Below are 15,058 nucleotides of genomic sequence, written 5' to 3' on the forward strand. Positions count from 1 at the left end.
TAACATTGGGAGAACAATCCAGGATATGCCATCTCCACTGGAGGGAATAGTGTGGGGTGAGAGACTGGATACAGAGGAGGACAGGACTCCTCTACCTTTACAAGAAGGAAGCTCACAGGTAAAGCTTTCCATCCTGACAATGTTCTGGGGACAGAGAAAAGCTGCACCTGTCAGTTCTGAAAGATACAGAACCCGGATATGGTTTTGCATTCAGCTACCTTAAAACTTGATAGGACTAGAACATACAGTGAACACTTAAGAGGGAATGGTCTAGGGAATTTAATTCATTTCTGTGGGGCTTGTCTCATACAAAGTCAATAAAACAATTCTACATGTTTAGTAAGCTAGAAGAGATTAAAGCAACCCAACTACACTATTTCCTCCTGTGATATTAATGGTGTGGAAGAAGAGTCAAGACATTGGATATAGTTAATGAGTTGGTTCTATTTCCTCCTGCAAACAGCAAATAATTGATTAGAATTGAATAACCTGTGAAACTTTTCAGAATAAACATGGCCTTTTGCTAACATAGGAGGGATGTAGTGATTGTGTTTCAATTAGATATACCAATGGAAACAGTTAAAACACTTACCATAACTGTTAAGTGTCTCATTTGTACTATATTTTGCATCCCTTTTGATCAAGTAGCAAACATAATGCCGCCACCCCCCCCCAAAAAAAACAAAAAACCTGGAATTTTATGCAGTCACAACTCCTTTTCTCTCACTGCAGTTAGCTTGAATAGTCATTTCCAAACTGAACACATTGTTGGCAGAAACATGTTGATAGACTGGTTGTCAGATTATGTGCACACGAGCATTGAGAGACGAAAGGTTGATTCATTTGTGCATTATACAAATTTCATGTGGGAAGGAGTGAAAATTACCCATACATAAACACTTTACTATACCTGAGTGGGCTCTCTCTCTCTCTCTCTCTCTCTCTCTCTCTCTCTCTCTCTCTCTCTCTCTCTGAGATGTCATAAATATAAAAGACTGATTTGAGTAAAAAACACCAAGATCATGTATACCTTAGATAAAGGATCCCATAAAGATAACAGCAAGTGACACCGAGACAAAATATCTGCCAAGGTGAAGGACAAGAGGCATGAGGGAATACATTAACACAGAATCTTGACTTCTCCAGAGTCAGATAAGACACTCAAGTGGCAAGATAATGAAGTAACATGGTAAGTTCCAGAATGGTGAGTGATATGGGCTGTTCTGGAACTGCAATCCACTTTGAATGATACTGATGCAGAATGAGACGGCAAATAAAACAGAAAACCATCGGAAAATGAGAGAGGAGTGCAAAGCATATGCAGGAACATGCGCTAACACAATGTGCATGCCTCTAGTCTACTGCTAGTGAGCAAGGAGATGAACTAACAGTTGGGAAGCAGTCGGTTTGAAAGGAAAGGATGGGGTCAGGCTTACTGCTTCCGAGAAACCTTTTTATCTGCATGTATTCTGGAAGAAATAGAAGACAAAAGGGAGGGAAGGGTAACTTTGATGTTTAGTGCACTTGGTGAATAGGGACAGAAGAAGCACAACAAAATGTCAGTATTTGCATAATAACAGATTTAATTAAGGATAAAAACCATTTGGGGATAATATGAATAATGAACCACAAAGCAACACCTTTGAAAATGGAAATTGTAGACCTATGCAGGTGTTAATCTGGGTACTCCTGAAATGTGGAGGGGGAATGTTGAAGTGCTGCTAGCCCTGTTCCAAATCTTCCTGTGTTCAAGGGCCCCCAGTACATGGAGACTAAGCATGTAAGTGAGATCCTATGGGTGCCTACTCAGAAGTAAGTCCAATTGTTTTCAGTGGGACTTACTCCCAGGTAACTGTGTATGTATTACAGCCCATAAGCATAAATTCTTGCACACATAATCCAAGATCCTCAATTTTTCAGGTTATGACATTACATATTCATTTTGTGTGTGTGTACTACATGCAATATATATTGCACATAAGGGCCAATTCTGACACATGTGGCTTTTCCCAGCACTGTGACTTGGTAATTCTAAGGGAGCAACTATAGTGAGTTGAGAGGGAAGAATTACCTAGAATTGATTAGTGGGCTGCAGAGTTCTTGTATTCCTTTAAAATATTTGGTAACTTAGATTTTTAAAAATATGTTCTATAGCATGATTCACCCAGTGTTAACAGCTTTCATGATTAGAACACAAATATTTTGTCTAGTATAGGAAAAATATATAGTAATCAGATATTTTATTACAGTTAACATTCACATGCACACTAAAGTTAGCACCCAATGTGACATTCTTGACTCCCAAAATACCCTTCTATTTATGTCCTGCTGGCATAAAATAGAATCATGGATTCTTAGTGGAGAATCACAGAACTGTACTTTTAAGTCTTTCTTTAAGGAGTTGTGGGTGTGTGTGTGTGTGAGAAAGTAGAGGGCAGAAGGACAAGCATAGACCAGAAGCATCTTGCAAGTAGCTGAGTATGTTTTGAGATAGGTAGTAGAAAGAAGTACAGCTGGGATTGGCCCTGAACGCATTTCTACAGAATCAATACAGGACATCTCATTATGGCTGAGGAGGGAGTCTGTTAATAATAGTCTTAATGCTGTTACTAATGAGCAGAGAGAAGGAGAGTTGTAAATCACTGACACAGACATTGTTTGTATTATTAGACCAATCCTATGGGCCTGTTATGACCATGGAAGTTCCCTTCTGCTGTTGTAACTGCAGCAGTGACACCCCTTCAAAAATCCAGCTGCAAGCCTGACTCTCGCACACCGGTGCTCCCATCACAGAGGATGTGTCTGCTTTTACACCTGCTCATCTCTTTTTGGTTAATTTCTAGCCACAGGCTTGTCCTCAAGTAATTCCTAGGCACTTCCTGGCTTCAGAATCAAATAGGCACATCATTAAAATTTCACTCACACCATTACATAAGCAATCCCTCCTACATGCAGAGCACAGCAGCTTAACATTAGTGTCACTCTTCATTTTCAAGGAAACCCTGTAAAGCCATTAGAAGATTATGGTGCTGTTCTGCAGGCTACCAAAGAGACAGCCTTCTAAAAAATGTGATGACAACAGCTTCAAAGGTGCCACATTTCCCTGCCAAGCTAGTGTCCTTATAGCCCAGTCCTACCTAAATTCCCCCGTGCTGACACAGTGGTGGTGGTGCAGGCTATGATGGATCCTGCAGGGGGACATTTGGCTTCTGGAAGTCTCACTGAGGTAAGGGGACATTTGTTCCCTTGCTCAGGGGATAGCCCCAGCAGTTGCTATGGGTCAGCTTGAACCTGCACCACTGATATAGCTGGTTCTGAGTTAATTCATGTCAGCAGATTGGGCTTGGGAAGGAGGATAGGATATGGAGCACACAAGCACCACCAATCCCTTTCCCCTCCTGGGTCTGATCCTCCCACTATCCATTCACATTGTCACCCTCCCACTGTTACACCTCCTCTCTGCCCTTCCTGCCCCTATGCAGGTTTTACCATCTCCAGCAGGTGTAGTTCTATGCACTGGCATCAGTGGGAAAGCTTTGGTCTTCCCTTTTAAGCACTTTTGTGAAAGTGTAAAGGCCTGGCATGCCACCAGAGTGTGTGCTCCACTGGTGCACCACTTGCATAGGATTGGGGCCATAGTGTAACCCGCTTTGTAGAGATATACCTAGCAGTAGCTGAACACTGCCACCCAGTTACATATAAAACATTACTCTGTTGGTCCAACAAGAATTATAGAAGCATGTTGCTACCTTTGCATCAGAAATAGTTGCTTCCTTCTGTTGCAACAGCCCCCATGTTCAAGCATCTGATGGGGCTAAAGCAAAAACTGAGCAGGCCCATTCACATGTGCAGACTAGGCAGCCATTTGGCCTGAATTGCTTTGGTAGTCAAATATTCATTTGCCTTTTCGTAGCAGCATTACTGGGATTTGCTCTCTGTCATTTTCTGCACTTGCCCCAACTTCCTAAATATTCCTTCTTATAGGTTTGAATGGAATCTGCAGATATTGCATTGAAAGGTCTTAACCATTTGCTTCTCTAAAATCCTTTCATCTGCCTCTGGTTTATTTTTTTCCAGGCAAGCTTTGAACATATGGAAGCTGTGTTGAGATTTGCAATGAAAACAGCTGAGATTTGTATCAATGAAGAATGGTATACACTGACATTTCTCCCCAAGACTTTATCCAGATGTAATCAAATACTTTTACCTTCCTCCAGAGAACAAGCAAGTGTGACAGCTCTGTTGACAATTAATCTACGCTTGTAAAATGAGTTAGTTACAGATATCATGTGGTGACTACGAGAAGAATATGGCTCCCTGGAGTCTTGTCTCACAAGTTCTCCATACCTGAATGCCTTGGTGCCTTTGTGAGACAGAGATGGAAACTCCATACACTCAAGTTTAATGAAATGCTTTAAAAAAAAAAAAAAAAGGAGGTCCCACAGTGCTGTTAACTTTTAAGAAACTATACAACTCAAATTAAAACTTTTCTCAAAATATCTTTTTATAATTAAACATGTCTCCCAAGAAATGAGAGATTTGTACTCATATGTACTCTCAATAAAACATATGGTTTTATTAAGTAGGAGAAAGAGTAAATCAACGTTTTGTTAAGAAGTTTTCATAATTTGTAAGCAGCTTTGCAATTTTATAATGAAAAGCCTATTGCACTAATCATAAAGATAATGAATACATCAATAAATAAAGCTAATGAAAAGCATGATGTACTAATCATAAATATAATAAATACATCAATAAATAAAGCTGTTCAGAAAAGGAATTTAAGATTTATGACATACATATATACAGCATCAAGAAATCCACAGACCACAATTCATCATAGTATTAATGATCCATTGATCATTTACATTAAAAATGAATAATTCTGACAAAAGAATGTAGTTGTGGCAACAAAGAAGTAGGTGAGGAAAAATTAATAAAAAAGGTTATTTGTTGAACATGTCTTCCATGTTTGCCTTTTTTCCATTATTTGCACCAGAACTGTCAGTTTTACCATGACTATATAGTCCCATGGTCTTCCATTCATACGCTGGTAAAGGAACAACTATTTTGGAGAAACCAAAATGCATTCTTTTGTATTGGAATTGCGGAAGATATTACCGAGGAGATAGGGTGTGGTGTCCACAGTGCCCCTTGCTCTGAATAAATGCAGGATTAAAACCCATGTGGTAGCTGGAGGTGTGCTGCACAGCTGCAGCCACTAGAGCATAAGGAGATCCTCGGGTATATAGGGAGCACCTGAGGCAGAAAGGGTTTGGTGGGTTTTGAAGGAGTGCAGGTTGGAGGTAGGAGAGGAGACTGACTGACTTGGTTTATGGAATTGGGAATCAGACTGTGGATTGTTACTGGACTTTGGCTTTGGATACCCTGATGGATTGGACTGACCTACCTGGAACCTGACTTTGGATTGTAACTTGGCTTATTGGCAACTCTGATTGATTGGACTGGTTTACAAGGCCCAGTGGATTGGGATTTGGCAAAACACTTTTTAAAGAGAAGACTTTAGAACAAATCCTAAGAAGATATCCAATGAACCTGCTGGACTTATAAGCTTCTGCAAGCGCATGATTACATGCTGGTCCAGTTCAGCCATTCTAATATCCTCCATGCTGAGCATCAGCACCATGAATGCGGTGACATTGAGGATCTAACAGCCAGCTCAAGAATGTGTTAGCAGGAATGTGTAGAAGTATGGGGGCTCATACAAGGACAAGATGTCCTTGCGATACAAGGACATCTGCAAGAGGGATCTGAAGGCCTTAGGAGTGGACCTCAACAGGTGGGAAACCCTGGCCTCTGAGCGGCCCGCTTGGAGGCAGGCTGTGCAGCATGGCCTTTCCCAGGTTGAAGAGACACTTGGCCAACAGTCTGAGGCAAGGAAGGAAGGCCCATAGCCAGGGAGACAGACCAGGGACAGACTGCACTTGCTCCCAGTGTGGAAGGGACTGACACTCCTGAATCGGCCTTTTCAGCCACACTAGATGCTGTTCCAGAACCACCTTTCAGAGCGCGATACCATAGTCTTTCGAGACTGAAGGTTGCCAACATGATGATGATGGGGGCTCATTATTTCATCTGCCTTGCTCATGTGAATCAGTATGTGGCTGACATCTATGTAGCATCTTGCACATGATGCTTCCACATGAATGTCCCATTGCTCTCCTGGTATTGTCAGTGTCATAAAGTCAGAGGAAAGTACTTCTTCACACAAGGAACAATTGATATATGGAATTTGCTGGCACAACATGTAGTGGTGACCACTAGTTTAGCACTGGTTCAGAAAATGTCTAACAGGCTGCCCTTTCACATTAGGTGGAGCAAGTGGTGTATATCCCTTCCCCATCAAGAGCACTATTCATCCCCATAGTGGTAGTGGAATTGTTACCAGGGGAGCTGCATGGAGGGAACTATTTAATAAATGTTTTTCTGGGGTAGAATGCAGGGTAGCCAGTTCTGCCCTTCCAAAGGGGGGTGGTAAAGGTACAATTAAACATTTCCCTGATAAGACATAAGAACATAAGATGAGCCCCACTGGATCATGCCAAAGGCCCATCTAGTCCAGCTTCCTGTATCTCACAGTGGCTACCAAATGCTTCAGGGAGCACACCAAAGAGCAAGACACAACCTGTGTCCTGGTGCCCTTCCCTGCATCTGTATTCTGAGGATGCAATCCTAACCCACTTTCCAGCACTGGCATAGCTGTGCCAGTGGGGCATGTGCTGCATCCTGCAGTTGGGGGACAGTCACAGAGGCCTCCTCAAGGTAGGGCAATGTTTGTTCCCTTACCTCGGAGTTGCACTGCCCTTATGAAAGTTTGTTAGGACTGTGGCCTGAGTCTTTTAACTAGTTGCAGTCAACAGTGAGAGAGAGAGAGCGAGCACATACAATACCTAAGTTCTCATGTAAAATGATAAAAATGGCATTTATGATACCATAGTTTTCCCTACACACAGAATATTGAAAACAAAGGTTGCCCTCTTTTGCAAATCAGTTTAAAGGAGGGAGGTACCAAGTGCTTTTGATTCTCATCAACTTTCTTCTACTAAAAAGGGGTGGGAATACTTGCCCTTTCTGGCTTCTTACAACCCAATCCTATGCTGAGCCGGCACCACAAGGTACCGTTGTGCAGAAATGGCTGGCGCTGTATCCCTTAGGGGCAGAGCAGATGCCAGAGTCTGCTTGGGTTAAGGGAATATTAGTAGAACATTGCTGGCCCCAATGGGTCTACTTGGATCTGCACCTGCTATTTAGTGGACATAGAATTGAAGAGGCCCATCCATGACGGGCAGTTCAGTTCAGGAGGAAGCATAGGATTCAGTGGCAGCCTCTTCTGCAGTCTACACCCCCTCTCAGGCCTGCCCTCCCCTCCTCCACCCAGTTTTGCCACTTCCCCGCCTTCCTCCCCCCCCCCAAAAAAAGCCTCCCCGCTGCCCAGCAGAGGAACTCACTGCCCAGTGCTCCTTGTCTGCATCCTTCTGGTGCTGAGGCCCAGTGCTGTCTGATGCTGGCCTCTCTGTCAGCACTGCGTGTGTCCCACTGGCAACGGAGTATCTTACGGCACTTTTATGACACCCAGTGCTGGTGGTGGGGCTGGAGCTCTGGCACTGGGGAGCTCTGGATCTGACTCTTAGGCTTCTTAGGGTATTTCTGGGTTTCAAACTCATTCTTGAAAGTGAAACACTGGTTTTCAGCTGCAGGGCATTCTCTTATAAGAACATTAGAAGAGCCCTGCTGGAGCAGGCCCATCTAATCCAGCTTCCTGTATCTCACAGTGGTTCCCCAGATGCTTCAGAGAGCACATTCCAGTTATGTGCTTATAACAGGAATGTGAGTCTGTCATGATAGAGCTGGGGAAGGAAGAGCCTGGTGGTGGGAAGGGAAAACCTCTTGTTAAGTTGCATGGTGGTTAAGCAGACAGATTATATCAAAACAAAATATGAAATGACAGTAACAATACAATCTGATATTACTGACAGTTATTTAATGCACTTTCCTGCTTTGTCTGCAATCCTCAGGCTATTTACTCCATCAAAGTCTTATTTTAAAAAAAAACCCAGAAGGACTGCTCTGAAGTGGGCTGTGGAATTTCACCCCCACATCAACATAGTACAAATTCTGTTATGATTATTCTCATTCACCTAAACTCACTGAGCAGGATCCCTCCCAAATGATGAAAAATGATACATCTCTTAAGCCAAAGACTGAATGCAATTTAATTGAACTAGTTACACAACTTTCTCCAAAGTATCCACATTTTATAACAAGGGTGCTATACAAGGAACTCTCAGAGGCATGTCATCTTTGAGCCAACCTAAGATGGATCCGTTCCAGTTCTTTTCCCTGCCTCCTGAAGCAAGCAAAATCTTTTGTTCAAGCTTATCTCCAAAAGCCTAGAACAGTTGTCGGTTTCATAATGCAAGACCAGATTCTCGCTACATGAACAGTCCATTGCTTTTGTTGCTGATTTTGCACACGACATCTGCAAGGATGCATTTTGTGATTCTTAGCAAAGGTATAGATTTCTACATTACCATTGTATTCCAGCAACTGGAAAGGAAATTAATGTTGTGTATGTTCAGGGGACTAGGTAAATTTGTGCAATGTTCTGTAGTTATATGTTCAGTATCAACACCTAATTTTATAAGGCTAGTTAGTTGGAGCAAATTATATTTATTGGATTCCATTTTACTTTGTCACACAGAAAGTCTGGAAATATTAAATTACTGTTCTTCCTAAAACAGCTGGGCTAACAGAATATATATATATTCAAAAGCTGATACAGTGAGATAGCTGTCGAATGTGTGCTTTGTTTATTCATAGCCCTTCACCTTTTGCTTCCAGGATTTTTAAACACAAGTAAATGTTAGATCTGAGCAAACATTGCCTGTTCAAATAATGATGTAAATTTCAAGACATGCTGGAAAATTCTGGTACTTAAAGGTGAAAAGAAGAAAAATTGGCCATCACAATCATATTAAGTATATATAGACAGTCTGACTTTAAACCATTTTGTTTGGTTTCAGTTTTTCTTTTTGCAGAACAGATGAGAGGAAATACACTCCTTACAAAGTAAACTGATAGTCCCAAAGACTGCAGGGACAAAAGAAGAGAGGGAGTCAGGTCTAGAACTCACACTCAACAAAGCTGCTCTCTGATCACCCATCCACAGCAGGAGATACATCATCTGACATTTAAGCACAACAATGTTCAATGCGCTTTCTCCCTAGTAAGGACTTAGGACTGTGACCATGATCTGTTTATGATCTTATTTCATGATCTCAAAATTTGTGGGTTTTTTACTCACCTAGCTGAACATTTGACATGATGAACTGGCCGTCAATGTTGGAAATGGGGAGAGGCAGTGATTGGCTTCTTGGACATCACACCAGTGATGCACATACGTAGTACTGATATTGCACAGATGAACTCCACACAAACAGGGTGCAGCAGTGATTCTTCACTATCTGTGACCGGTGACTTTTCCCCCCAAACAAGGAAATTCAAATACAGTACAAAAAACTTTCAGTTTAAGGTGACAATTAGAATTTTCACCCATGCCCTCCCCCAAATAAAAATAAAAAAAGAGAAATAGCAAGTTAAGATGGTCGCTTTAATTTGCACACCATATTAGTAGTAAAAATTTTGTGCAGTCTCCTACATGGTGTTGGCTTTGCAAGTTAGGCTCCAGGTTCACACATACTATCCTGGTGTTTCAGCTTAGCTGAGGAGGTGCTGGATCCAGACCTCAGGCAGGGCCTAGAACTTGTTGCACAGAATCCTGGCACTTGGGCCCCTATAAGTCCCTTAGTCCAACTATTCCCTCCAAGGGGTCAGCACCAGTGCATGGACCCCTCTGGCAGCTGCACAGTGCTGTGATTCATCACAATAACACCTCTGGACACTTGGCAATGAATCTAACCTCTGGGTTGCAAAGCTCCATGCAGCATGCAGCTAGGCTGGGAGGTGAGCGGCCACACCACTGTGGACCTTAGTAATGCCAGAGACTCCTGAATTGGGGCCCCCAAAGACAGCTGAGCCCATTCCATGAGACTGCTTACCAGCACAATATAGGGAGGAACTAATAGTTAGCCTAATCATGTAACTATAAATCAGCTTGTCTATGGATTTTTTTAAACTAACAGCAGCCATGGGTGAGGGGGAAATCAGGATCCAAACCACAGCATGTAGAAGTGTAAGACTTACTCACTGTGGTCTCAACGAAAACCAACCCAAAGCTGGTATTAGCCCCAAGCTTCTGTTGATGCCAATGGACACTTCCTTCCTTCTCAGGGCTAATAACTGGTTTACGTGTACAATGTTCATTGGGACTGCAGGAGCAGACTGTGTACCATGGCCCTGACCCAATTCCCCCCTCAAGTGGCTCCTATTTGTCTAAACTGCAGGACCAACATATTCATCTATCATAACATGTAGTCTGACCCACAGAGACCAAGCAGTGCTAGGCCCCAGCCCAGAAGGTACTTCTTTTAGACTCTCAACTATGCAGTAAGAAGGCAGATGCCAAGAGGGAGTCATCTGCTTAAGAGGGATATCAAAGCAAGTCATAGGGTCTCAGAGAGTGCCAAGCTGTCAACTCTGGTCCACCTTGCTATCTGCAATTTTGATGGACTTACTGACAATCTTGAAGGAACTCCTTTTGCCCCGCAGACTCCTACTCAAGGTGAGAACAAACTGTTCTTCTGCTTTTAAGGGCTGTTGACTTTATTGTAGCCAGCATGTCAGTCATCCTCTAGGTACATTCAAAGACTACAACAGTATAATTACTTGTAGCAGTTTCATTTGCTTTCAAAGAGGGCAAGACCTCGATGTTATTGGCTGACATACGGAACTCTCTCAGTCCTGTTCTATACTGACCTTCAATTTCTTTTCTTAGATGAACTGCAGAAACCACAAGGGTATTCTCTGAACTGCTATCTATATTAATATAATCTTTTGAAAAATCTCCCAAATCATTGTACTAGCAACTATTAAAACAGAATACAGGTGGAGCCTATTTATTCCCATGAGTTCTGTTCTGTGACCCGGCATGATTAAGAAAAAACACATCATGTTAAATTCCATAGAGTTACGCAAATACGCTGCAGCCTGACACTTCTGAATGGAAGGAAACTAAGGCAGCTGTTATCAATCCCCTCCCCTCATTCACCTCCCCCTCCTCCACTCTGTACTCAGCCCTCCCATTGCCAGCTGTCCCACTGCTTTCACAGGTGGGATGCTGAGCTTTTAAGAGTCCAGTCCTATGCATTTCTACTCAGAAGTAAGACCCATTTTAGTTAATGGGGCTTACTCCCAGGAAAGTGTGGATCGGATTGTAGCCTGAGAGCCCAGTCCTGTGCTTACCTACTCAGAAGTAAGCCCCATTCTAGTCAATGGGGCTTAGTCCCAGGAAAGTGTGGATCTGATTGTAGCCTAAATCTCATGCTTTGGCTTGCTGGGAAGACTGCTTGCTGGGCTGCTTTGTTTCTGTAGGCTGGAGCACAGAGAGCCTGCATCATCTCAGTCTGAAGGGGGAGGGGGATTGGGAAACACTCCCTGGGTTTTTTAAAGCCATCCCCTCTGTTGCTACCACACCTGTCCCTGTGTGTGCATGAGTGAGAGCACTGCACCTTGCTGCTTGTGCTCTGGGTACAGAGGTTTTCTGTCCCCCCTTCAGCCTTGGCTGGCTCAGGGGCTCCAGGAGTCTTACTGTTCCTTCAAAAGGGGAACCTCTTCCATGGCTCCAAGGCAATTTCCCTGCCTGTGCCAGGCAGAGCCTTTTTGTAGTGTTTTGGGCTGCCTTGAAATGGATCAAGCCATTGCAGGGCGAAGGAGGCAAAGGTGTGTGTGACTTTCAGTTATATGGATAAATAGGTTGCACCTGTACAACAGTATTCTGAATTAGCATTCAACAGGGCATAATTACAATTGATTTGTACATACAGCGGGCCGCTGTATGGTCCTACCCGTACCAGTTATTATAAAATATTGGTCTTATTACTGCAGTAGATTTGAGTTAGGATACTGGCAGTTGACATTATTTAGTGGTTAATTTGAATATCTGACTGATTTTGTGTTAATTCATATTTTACTCAATAAATTGTACTTGCTTTCTCCAGATCTCAAGTTATTGGTCAAGGAACCTCAGATTTGGGCTTGGTGTTCAGCCATAGTTACTGTTTTCCACCCTGTGAAGACATTTGTGTGATGAGATTTTCTTGTGAAGAAAAATAGGTTTTTTTTTAATCAATTCAGATTAAGCTAGTGTTTGTAGTAGTAGTTGGCAACCTTCAGTCTCGAAAGACTATGGTATCGCGCTCTGAATGGTGGTTCTGGAACAGCATCTAGTGTGCCTGAAAAGGCCAGTTTGGGAGTGACAATCCCTTCCACACTGGGAGCGAGTACAGTCTGTCCCTGGTCTGTCTCCCTGGCTATGGGCCTTCCTTCTTTGCCTCTTTGCCTCAGTCTGTTGGTCGTGTCTCTTCAAACTGGGAAAGGCTATGCTGCACAGCCTGCCTCCAAGCGGGCTGCTCAGAGGCCAAGGTTTCCCACCTGTTGAGGTCCACTCCTAAGGCCTTCAGATCCCTCTTGCAGATGTCCTCCTAGTGTTTGTATTCTACCCTTAAAAAGTGTCCTTTTCATGTAAATCACAAATAAAAGGAGCCACCAGATCAAGGTCAAAGTCAGATGTTAAAGCTGTTTGTTAGTAAGAGAAGCAAGTGTCTGATGCCAAGCCAGGGTGGGAAATTGTGAATGAAAAGACCAGCATGTGCAAGATGTGATGGGATTCTCCAGTTCACTAATCACAACAAAATACAAAATATTACAGAGTAGATGAGGTGATCAGTGCTTTCCTATACACTGGCAAGCTGGGCATAGCAGCAGCTGAAATGATCCTGCTTGCAGTTAATTCAAAGGGAAGGAAAAGAAGGACAAGGGCTAGTGAAGCTTGACTTTTGTTCTGGTTTGATTCACCGGATTAGGAATAGACAGCATTTGCAGGCTTCTTGTCTGCAATAACTTCTCACAGATCTTCAAGGCTTATTAGACCTCCTTGGTCTCTTCATCTGTCTGCACTACACTGTTGCTACTGGCTAAAGGTATTTTAACACTGCCATTTTTATCTCTGCCATTTTTATCTCTTGCTCATCATGGCTGAGGGAACTGAACTGTGATTATGAGTTTTTGGTCACATAGCTGTAACAGAACTTTATCCATCATTCCCTACACAGTCAGCACTACCATACAAGGGCATCTATGCTTGCGTATGCCATCTCACCACTTGGTATTACTTCATCCTAGCTCTGCACAGACCACTGGTGTTCTTGGAGGGGGAGGACAAAATGCTAAATTTCTTCAGGAGCCTGGCCGCTGGTGTAAAGCAGCCGCTCCTCCTTGCCTTCAGAGCCAGTTGCAAAAGCTTTTGCTTTTACAGCCTTGACCGACTCTGAAGGTGAGAAGGAGGGGCCGCTTTATAACAGTGGCCAGGCTCCTGAAGAAATTTAGCATTTTGTCCTCCCCCTGCCAGATTTTAGTTTTACTTCATTAAAATGTTTATGTTCTAACTTTCAGTGAAATGCTTACAATAACATGATTAGAAACTGCAAGCTTCTGGGCTCACTGCAAGGTGCTGGTTCTTACTTTCAAAGTCCTAAATGACTTGGGACCAGAATTCGGAAGGATCGATTTCTCCCATACATTCCTCCCCATATACTTAGATCATTATCTTAGGCCCAGCTCAGGTGCCTGAATTGTCAGAAGCTTCACAGGCATCAGCATGAAGCAGGGCCTTCTAAATAGTGGCCCTTTGGAATGCTCTCTCCCACCAACCAGACAGACAACAACATCAGAAGCCTTTAGGTATCTGGTCAGGACATGGCGCTTCAGGCTCTTCAAGGAGGCCTTTGGCACTGATCAATGTTCTTATGCTGGGACTCTCTATTACTCTCTCCTAATTTTGTTTCTTTTGCTGTTTCGATTGTTTTACGTTGATTTTATAGTTGTTATTGTGTTATTAATCCTTGGTATTTTTTGTTGTAGATTGCCTCAATCCTAAAAATAAACCTTTAAAACACTGTATACAGGTCCAGCCTATTTATACACGGATTTGACTCAACACGAATGGCCCCTGCAAATAAGAAGGAATGTGCTGATCCCTGGAGAAGGAATGTGCTGATTCCCTGGAGAAGGGGAAAAATGCATCCCTTTAAAATCAGTTTAAAATACTGAACAGTCCTTTAATAATAGCCTCCTTAATGAGAGAGAGAGAGAGGGCAGCTTCCTGACAATCCATCAATCCTTCTCTCTTCAGTGGACCCCACCCTTCCCCCTGAGCAGGTGAAAGAAAAGTGATAGCTTTGCATTGGTGAAGGGAGGGACTGAGTGAAGTGCTTGGAGGAGGACTGATTGATGGATTGTCTTCTTAATAACTCTTATTTTAGAGTCTAAAGGTCAGCAAGGCTGTTTTTCAATCACTGCAGCAAAGAAACTTTGTTTTTAAATTGATTTGCTATAGTGCGTTTTTTGCCATTCACGTGAGTGGTTGGAACAAAACCCACTGGAATAGTGAGTCTCAACCTGTATATCTTCTAAAAATAAATAAAACCAGTGATTGCCAAACTTCTTTGCCTGGTGGCTCTCTTGACCTGCTGGGCCATTGGTCACAGCTCCCTATTAAGGCTACAGTTCTATACATTTTATAGGGCCGCAGGCTTTTCATGCGGATTCTGTGGTTCCCCTGACTGGTTTCCGCGGCTGCCCAGGGACCAACAGCTCACAGTTTGGGAACCACTGGATAAAACATAATTGTTGGGTCACCCCATGGGCAGAGGGGCTCAGTGGCAGACCTCCCCAGCCCCGCACCCTGCAGACTGTCGCCGCATCCCTGTGTGGAAATCTGCTCCCCCCACTCACCTGAGGTTCATGGAACCTCGGGAAACTTGAGCCTGTGTTGGGGAAGCTTCCTGATACTTCCCGTACGCTATAAACTGCTCTTCTGGGAAACCGGAAGCACAGTTTCTGACCCCCGTCTGGAGCCTCA

Source organism: Tiliqua scincoides, chromosome 2 (assembly GCF_035046505.1).
Source record: "Tiliqua scincoides isolate rTilSci1 chromosome 2, rTilSci1.hap2, whole genome shotgun sequence".
Taxonomy (NCBI): domain Eukaryota; kingdom Metazoa; phylum Chordata; class Lepidosauria; order Squamata; family Scincidae; genus Tiliqua; species Tiliqua scincoides.